The sequence below is a fragment of the Silene latifolia genome, chromosome 1 (assembly GCF_048544455.1).
Source record: "Silene latifolia isolate original U9 population chromosome 1, ASM4854445v1, whole genome shotgun sequence".
Taxonomy (NCBI): domain Eukaryota; kingdom Viridiplantae; phylum Streptophyta; class Magnoliopsida; order Caryophyllales; family Caryophyllaceae; genus Silene; species Silene latifolia.
Window position 1 is genome coordinate 113,975,048 of NC_133526.1, and position 9,337 is coordinate 113,984,384.

Consider the following 9,337-nt stretch of genomic DNA (forward strand, 5'->3'; position numbering starts at 1 on the left):
GTTATCGCATCATTGCTTTACTATCATGGCTCCTCTAATCCTAGCACTAAGGGAATTAGCTATGCATGACGGTAAATAAAACAACAACAATTAATAAAGCAATACTAAACATGATATAAAGATGATTAAGGAGAAATAACATAAACTAAATAACAATATTAATAATAACATAAATTAAAGACAATAATATAAAGTATGCAAAGCAGAAATAATACTTGAATAAAAGAGAGAAAGGAAATTAAAAAAGTTGAGATCCGGAAAATAGGAAGGCAACGTCGAACAAGATTCAAGAGTTCAGAAAATAATGACAGATTAAAGGCTGATAATTTGATAGCTAAACCTAATTTCGTCTTTCCTTTATATAGGAAAGATATTTATTCCTAAGCACGTAACTTAAGATAATAAAATAAATAAGTTCACGCGAAACAAATCTCGCGTTCAGATAGCAAAGTGTTCGATCGAGCACTTTGATTCTTCTCGATCGAACAACTTCTCAACAAAACCTCTCGATCGAGTACTTAATCTACTCGATCGAGGAACAGCAAATAGGCACCTCTCGATCAAACACAGCAGGGGTTCGATCGAGGTCTTCCCACCATCCAAATGCTCTTGATCGAGCAACTTACCCAACAAAACCACTCGATCGAGCAACTGCCACTGAATCAAGCCAAAGGACGTATAATTTATCTTCCAAGGCAATTTCACGCATCCCGAGACAGTGATATTTCCGCTCCAATTCTTCTATCTCCTAAATGCAAGCTAACGGGACAGTAAAAGGTTCCATTCTGCTTCTTTCAGGTCCGTTCCTGCAATTAAAGCCAAACGAACCAAAGTAGAATATTTGGGCATTTCGTAGCCTAAAACTGCGGGAATTACATGGAAATGCGTGCATAAGAGGCTTTTAAAGACTATATAAAATGCATGTATTATCCGCACCATAATCAGTGGTTAAGAAGGGAGACTAAGATAAGTCCCTAGGACACAAGAAGCTGTCCCAATAATCTTGTGTGGATTCGTCAAGAACAGGTAATTCCATAACGCTCATCCATGGAGGCAAGTACAACTTGAATAAAGAAGTTGGTGAGTCGGTCAATTGATATTCTAAGATATAACACTGGATGACGGCACATAGTGAATTCTTTTGACAGAGAAAGGATTCAAAAATACTGTCTACAGACCTAGACAGGGTACCATCTGTTGATGGCAAATTCAGTATAGCTATAATGATTTGGGTGTATGGATCCTTTTGAAAAACGTTTAAGGTCAACCATACTTTGATAGGGGAAATAAAACATTGCCCAACAAGATAAAATCCATAAAGGACCGCTTACACCATTACAAGCTGGGGTAAGGCCTGGTGCTTTGTTGTTGCCAGGTTTGCAACGAGCAACCTGGTGGCAACTTCGGGGTATTCTATAAACGGAGCTCAACACAAGAGGCATCAAATGAATTGGGACTGTGCATGGTTGAATTTCAGTGGCAAGTTGTATAAATCCACATACGCACCCAACACTCTTTGGAATAAGAAGTCTGGAAAACACATAGGTAAGAAAGATGACATCTTCAAACTCAACAGGGTCATTATTGAATTTTCTCTTAACGTCGGATAACCATTTTTTTGGTGTGGCGAATAGTCGGTCCCAGAGTTCATATGCTCCACGACAAATTATTGTGCCTTTCGTAGAGATGTTATTTTTGTCTAAGGAAAAGAAGTTCCTTGAGGCACCAACTGGAGAGAGACTATACAGATATCTAATGTCAACCATTGTAATGGTCATGGCGCCATACAGTAGGAAGAAGCAACTAAGCGCTGAATTCTATAGAGACACAAGCACTGAACAAATGGCCCTTCAATGGGATGGCTGTTAAAATGTGCTAACAGGATGAAATAATCGATTCGGTTGTCAATCCACTTCTCGTGAAAACAGACAAACGTTTGAACCAAGTGTCGATACCTAGGGTTTTGTTTTTGTCCTTACCATTGCACCATCTTTTAACGGGGTTGGGGGTCCCAATCCCTTTTATTTGGAAGGTTTCAGAGTGGAAAGAAAGCGTACATACATCAGAGGTATCTAGATAATGTGTTGCTAAACTTTTTTGAATATTGGGCAAGAGGCTTTCACCACCAGTATAACGGAGTAGTTGAATTAAAAGGCCCAACGTTGCATCAGGAAGGTTGTCACCATCAGGTTTTGAATCAAGAATAAGATCTGGAGGGTGGTAAATTGTGTTGCGAGTATTTGCCACTGTAAAAATTGTAGGGAGATCTTTCCCATGTAATTTGTTGTAACGAATTGACCTAATGATGGCCATAGATTAAGAAGACACCATGAGAGGGTGGTGTTCTTTATTTCTCTGAGTTTTCTGAAAATTGGATTTTTGAGAAAAGGTTTTTGAAAGATTTTCTTGTGAAATAAGAAACACTAAGACGATTTATTTGAGAGGAAAGGAGTTTAGAATAAAGAGGATCCAAGAAAATTAGAAGTATATTTTGTGTGTGTTACGAACAAGTATCTCTTCGGATACTGTGACAATTAAGCGGTGAGATGAGTCGCCACGTGTTAAGAAACGTCTGAAAGGTGGATACGAAAAGTGGATACGAAAAGTGTCCAACAATATTTAGGGTTACACGAAGAGGCCCTTTAATTTTGCCTATATAAGTGAAGTTACTTTTCGACTTAAGGATTAACCCAAGGTAATTTTCTCAGAGTTTTCAAAAGTAATCATTTTCCAAAAAAACGTTTTTGGATTTCTTATATTTTTCTCAAGTAAAAAGAAAATTTCCAATCATCGAAGTTTGTTTCAATTGGAGAAAAGGATTTCATTTTCTAAACAACAAACAAAAACAGAACCTTGATGAGATTAGAGACTGAGGAGGCAAAAAATATCTTGAAGGAAGATATAAATGCCTATGGTGCACGACATTTTGAGATGGTCATAAAGTGTGAATTCTTCACCAAGTCGACCAATGGGGCTAAGAATGGTGCATGACCATTGGATAAGAGACAGCCGTTTCACGCATATGTATTACTAGGGATGTGCTGAAAAAGATCTTGGCGTGTGCAGATAGTCATACAAGGCACTTCATGATCATGATATGTATTTCTTAGGCGGTTTGGTTGTTGTCGTTAGGTCCTGGGAAACTGATGCAAGTGTATAAGCGACAACTTCAATGGGGAGTTAAATGGACTCCGAATAGGTCAACCATTAAAGCCTATATGGGTTGTCGGCCTATTGACTCAGAGGTGTTGAAAAGTATAAGCTTTCTGGTTTTCTTGGTGGAAGGATTATACGGTCCAAGCCCAATCCATAACCATAACCCCATTGAGTTTGAATGGAATCAAGTGGGTGATGTTATTGATGACTTTCCAGAAGATATGGAGCATAACAATAAACTTGTGGGTCACATTGCTGAGTATGATTGTAACACTCCCTTCTTACCCGGCCAAGGTGATGTGACTCATATTTGAGCACATTTAGTCCCCGAATTAGCCTCGTTTCCATTCTTTCTAGCATATATTAGGGTCATTTCTTATCTTTAGTTTCCCATTTTGCATATTCTTTGAGGTTTTGTGTCCTTGGTAGGAGAGGATTGCTAACCTTGCATTTATGGAGCTAAATGGATTACATCTTATGACCAAGCATCGAAGAGGAGACCGATACTAGAGGCCTAAGCAAAAAAATAGAGTGAAATGGGCAATGATGAAAAGATCCTTGCATCTCCAACACAATCCCCGCGTATTGTTAAGGAGAAAAACAAGAGAAGAACCCAATCCAACGATCCGAGCGGTCCGATCTCAGGACGAGCAGATCAGACCAACGATCTGAGCGTCCCTGAGTAGAATCCGAGGGTACCAGGGGACGATCCGAGCGTCCCGACTGGCAGCCCGAGCGGATCTTCTTATAGGACAGGCCGTGCTTCAGGTGAGGACAAGCGGATCCTGGTGGGAGTTGCAAGCACGATCCGTGCATGTCCCTCGGGATTTGCAATTCCGCAAGCTTCTCATAGGGTCTTAATAGTCATTTAAGCCCTTAGTAACTCTAATTCTTATACTTAATTTTAGTATAAATACCCCATTGTACCACCTAGATCAGAATAAACTCTTAATCAAGCTTTAATCAATCCTTAATCATCTCTTAATTTGGTTAGAATACACTTCTCAATATTAATTACATCTTAATCTTTCCTTAATTTCTCAATTGTTCTTAGTTTTATTTGGGTAATTAAAAGATTACTTGGGTTTATTGGAGGATTGACAACCTTCCATCGATCATCAAGTACTTCTATTATTGTTTGCTTTATTATTTGGATCATCTCAAATAGGTATAATCCCTTTTTACCGCTGTTTAATTATTCTTAATCACATCATTTATTCATCATGTTTTGCTTTGTTAGTATGATTGACAATCTTATTAGCATGCTAAACTTGATCATGAGTTAGTAGTTCTTTAGCTTGGGTTAATAAGGAATTAGGGGAAACAAACATGGTAATTGATCTATGCTTAATCTAATATGTTTTCATAATTAAATTGCTTGCTTGTTGTGATTTCAACCTATGCACATGTTATGTTTGATAAAATGCGAGCCTATGAATCCTTGCATTTTTTACCCATCTCTTATCTTTTCAATGAGGCTTGTAAGACATAAACCAACTCGAGCCTCATTAGACCATGCATAGAGTTGAATAGGAGGAGACTAAGTCTACTTGTGGGTATTGTACATTCTAGACGACTCGGCTCCGGGACCTAAATCTTCCTAGGGTTTGTAAGATATACACTAACTCGATCCCATCACAACAATAAGTGCTTGCATCTATTTCAGAACATGTTTGTATGATCTATTTCCATGAATCCCCTATGAACCCATGACACCCAAGTGCCTTTAATCATTTGTTTACAAACCCCTTTACTTTGCTTCCTTTAATTTACTTTCACCTTGTTGATTAGTTTAGACTAAATCTCATCTCAAACCCAATATGTGACACCGAAAGACATAGGTACTTGCAATTGAAAATCCTACATCAATACCCGTCCCTTGGGATCCGACCTTTACTTACCTCTTTGCTAAGAGTAGTTTGTGAAGCTATAAATATTGTTTTGGTGGATAGCTTTTGACGACGAGTTTTAACCGATACCAAAAATGGCGCCGTTGTCGGGGACGGTGTTCAATTGATTTGATTTTCGTTAATTGGTTTTAGTTGTGTCATTCTTTATCTTGGGGAAGTCAATCTCCTCAAGGTTGTTTAAATTATTTTCGAGTTGTTTGATATTTTGCATGACTAGGAGATCACAAGGTAATTTATAACCTATTGATTTCGAGATTGAAAGAACCTTAACCAACAGTAGAAGAGTTGCTAGAGGTACTTCAAGAGTTGTAGGTATTGGTGAGATTGTGGACATTCAACCAAATAACATTGAGTTTGTCAACCCTTTTACAAGAGGGTGAGGATAACCCAATTCAAAACCCACCACAAAATCAACCCACAATGCCTAAAATTTCATCAGATTCCGTACCAACCAAGGAGAACCTACCAAACGGTTCTCCTACACCACCACATTTATCCGGTAATTTCATTGCCAAATCCGCATTCATACAATTAGTTGAGAGAAGTCAATTTCGAGGGATGCCTAGTGAAGATCCTCACTTACATATGGAGACTTTTTGTGATTATTGTGATGCAATTTCTCAAACCGGAGTTACTTAAGACCAAATCCGATGGTTATTGTTTCCTTTTTCTTTGATCGGTTCCGCAAAGCGATGGGTGAAGAGCCTAGACAAGGCTACCCTTGGTATTGATTCATGGAAGAAGTTAGCACTTGCCTTTTACAAGAAATTCTATCCTCCGGAGAAGACAAATATGTTGAGAGCCCAAATCACCGGGTTCAAGAAAAGGGATGAGGAATCGTTATATGAAGCATGGGAGAGATTTAAGGACACTTGTCGTTCTTGTCCACACCATGGACTTAGTGAGTGGTTCCTTGTGCAACAATTTTGGAATGGCCTATATGAAGACTCACGCAATATTCTCAATATGGGATCCAATGGGATGTTTACCGAAGTTGATGACAATCAAACATGGGCCAAAACCGAAGAGATGGTGGTTCATGATTCCCAATATAATAGGCCTAGAAAGGCCACAAGAGGAGGAAAGAATGAGTTAGATTCCATCACTCAATTGGGTGCTCAACTAAGTGCTCATATCGACATCATCAATTTGAAGTTTGAGAAGGTCATGTCTAAGCTTGATGAAGATTCCAAATCACCCAAAAAACATGTTAATGCTATAGTGGCATCATCCTCAATCCCCAGTGGAGTATGTGAAAGTTGTGGAACCTTGGGACATGATCAAAATGAATGTAGGGGAAAAAATGAACAAGTTAATGCTTTCCAAGCATACAAGAGTGGCACCCCTTATTCCAACTACTATAATGAGAATAACAAATTTCATCCAAATCTCTCATACAAAAGCCAAAATGTCCAAAACCCCCAACCCACAAACACCCCACCTCCAATGAGAAACGAAGCTCAAAGACCCTTTTTCAACCAAAGCCTAGGTTATCAAAATCAACCTTCTTACAACCAATCAAATGACCAAAGCTTTGATGTTCAAAAAGCGGTCCTCCAAATGCAAAAGATCCAACAAGAATTCTTCACCCAAATGCTAAAAGATAGCCAAGTTAAAGGGGTCCCATCAACAACATTCTTGCCCACACCAAAATGATTGAAACTCAAATGACCCAAATAGCATCTTCTATCTTTCAAAGACAAAAGGGGCAATTACTGCCTCAAGGTAATCCCCACAGACATGAGACGGTTAGTGCCATCCATTTGAGGAGTGGTACAAGATATGAGGGGCCGAAGAGGCCAATTGATGAAGATATTGTGGATGCTAGTGACAAGGAAAGAGCTGTGGAGAACTCTAAGGAGGTAGATCCTACCACCAATGAAATTTCAAAGAAGAAGAATGAAGAGAAGGCTAAGGGAAAATAGCCTATTGTGTTTAGACTTCCATTCCGAAGTCGCCAAGCTAAGCCTAAGCTTGATGACCAACTTGGAAAGTTCATGGAAATTATGAAGAACTTAGAAGTCTATCCGAAAGTTTGAGACTATTGCCTTCACCAAAGTGAGTAGTGCTATTCTTCAAGGGAGTTCCCCTCCAAAGCTCAAAGATCCGGGAACTATTTACATTCCATGTATCATTGGCGACACTACAATCAACAAAACATTATGTGACCTTGGAGCAAGTGTAAGTGTCATGCCATCCTCGGTATGTAAGAGGCTAGGAATGGAAGAGCTCAAATGCACCAACATCACTCTTCAAATGGCAGATCGATCAACAAAGATACCTTTAGGGGTATGAGAGGATGTGCCCTTGAGAATTGGCAAATTCTTCATCCCGGTAGACTTTGTCATTGTAGACATGGAGGAGGACTCCAACATTCCTATCGTCTTAGGGAGACCTTTCTTGCATACCTCCGGAGCGGTAATCGATGTGAAACATGGAGAGCTCACACTCGAAGTAGGGGACGAGACAATCACTTTCAATCATGACAAAGTAATGAGAGCTCCCCGACTACATGAGCCATGCTTCATGGTCGATCACTATAGCCGAGAAAGTGATAGAAATAAGTTAGGATCTCTATGCAGAGATCAAGCCATGGGTAAAGAAACACCACCCATATAGAAGAAGAAAGTGGATGACCTTCAAGTAGCTCTATTCGGAGAGCAAGGAATTTTCAACAACAATGAGAGTTTGAATAGCTCACCCATCATGACAAGTAATGAAGAAGGCCTCATTGGCCATGACAACAAGAAAGAGGAGTTGCCCCTGCCAACTCATGAAATCATTGGGGAACAAGCTAGTAAAGTTTGCGGTCTATGGGACGATGAATTTGAAGGATTGGTCAATCCTTATATTGGAAATGCTATGACCTTAGACCAAGGCTTTGTTGATCCTTGTCATCACTTTGACTTGGAATTCAACATTGAAGAGAACAATGTGCAAAGGTCTACCCAAGACCTCTATCATGAAAATGAGCAAGCCTTCGACTACTTCTACAAGGTTTTGAGCAACATCAACAATACCTTTGCTTTTCCCCCTTGACTTCTCATCCAAGAAAGAGAGTTTGGTGGAGTCCTCCCTAAACCACCATTTGTAAATATTCTAACCCCTTAACTTGCATTTTATTTCCTTTATTGCATTTTTGTCATTTTTGGATTTGCATTTTTGTGCTTTGATCAAGATTTTTTACATGAGAGCAAGTGAGGGAGGTATTTTAATGTGTTTTGATGTGTAGTGTTTGCCCAAGTATGGGGATGGCAAATGCCTAGGCTAACCAAGCCTTTGTAGTACACCCAGAACATTTAGCAAAGGAAAAGAAGAATGAATGACATAGAAAAAGGATTCCCCACGAGCGGACCTGAGCTCGTGGGAGCTGAAGATGATCTGAGCGTCCCCAAGAGGATCCAAGCGTCCTGGCCTTAGGACGTGGGAGCTGGGATGTTTTGAATTGAAGGAAAAGTCCTGTAAGGAAATCAGCGCAAGCCAACTTCAATCCGCTCGTCCCCAACATCAGGACGCTCGTCTTGACTTGAATCCGCGTGTCCTGAGATGTTCCAAAATTTATCAAATTTTCCTGTAAGGAAATCCGCACGTCCTAGGAAGGATCCGATCGTCCCAGCAGAAATCCGCTCGAGCTCAGAAGGATCCGCACGTTCTGGCACTGTTGTGCAATTTCAGGAATCCTGTAAGACGATCCGCGCATCCCGTGAAGGATCCGAGCGTCCCTGACCTGTACTTAACAAAAATACGGGACATTTCCCTTCCTTCCCAATTCAATTCTATCTTTCAAAAACACAAACACACACCTTTTCTCCCACTTAAACCCTCAATGAACCCATTCAAAAACACCAATTTCTCAACAAAATTCACCACCATTCAAACAAAACTTGCTCAAAACAAGATTAAATCACTCCTTTATCAACAAAAGACCATCTTAACATCAAATTCCTCACAAATTGAATCAATTTTCTAGGGTTTGGGCAAAAATTCGAAAATCCTTAATTGATTGAGGAATTGGTTGAAGTTTGAGGAAGCAAGGAACATTCAAGCAAAATCCTGGTTTGGTGATACCAATTTGAGAAGGAGAATACAATGGCAAGGACCAAAGGCGGAACCAAGGCACCCAAGACTCCAAATTTATCAAAGATACAACAAGCTCTTCTTGCATCTAAGGCTTTGGTAGTGACACAACCAAGGGTGGAAATCCAAGAAATTGCAACTCCTATTGAGGAAGATACCACACCTACTCCGGTTATAGAACAATTGCCAAATTT

At 39.7% G+C, this 9,337-nt stretch overlaps 1 non-coding gene across 1 annotated transcript; it reads right to left on the reverse strand.

Annotated features, from left to right (window-relative positions):
- Positions 1-5,858: 5,858 nt before the first annotated feature.
- On the reverse strand, positions 5,859-5,965 carry LOC141621714 (small nucleolar RNA R71). Its single transcript, XR_012532610.1, has one exon. It is a non-coding gene; the product is annotated as a small nucleolar RNA R71 (small nucleolar RNA).
- Positions 5,966-9,337: the final 3,372 nt, after the last annotated feature.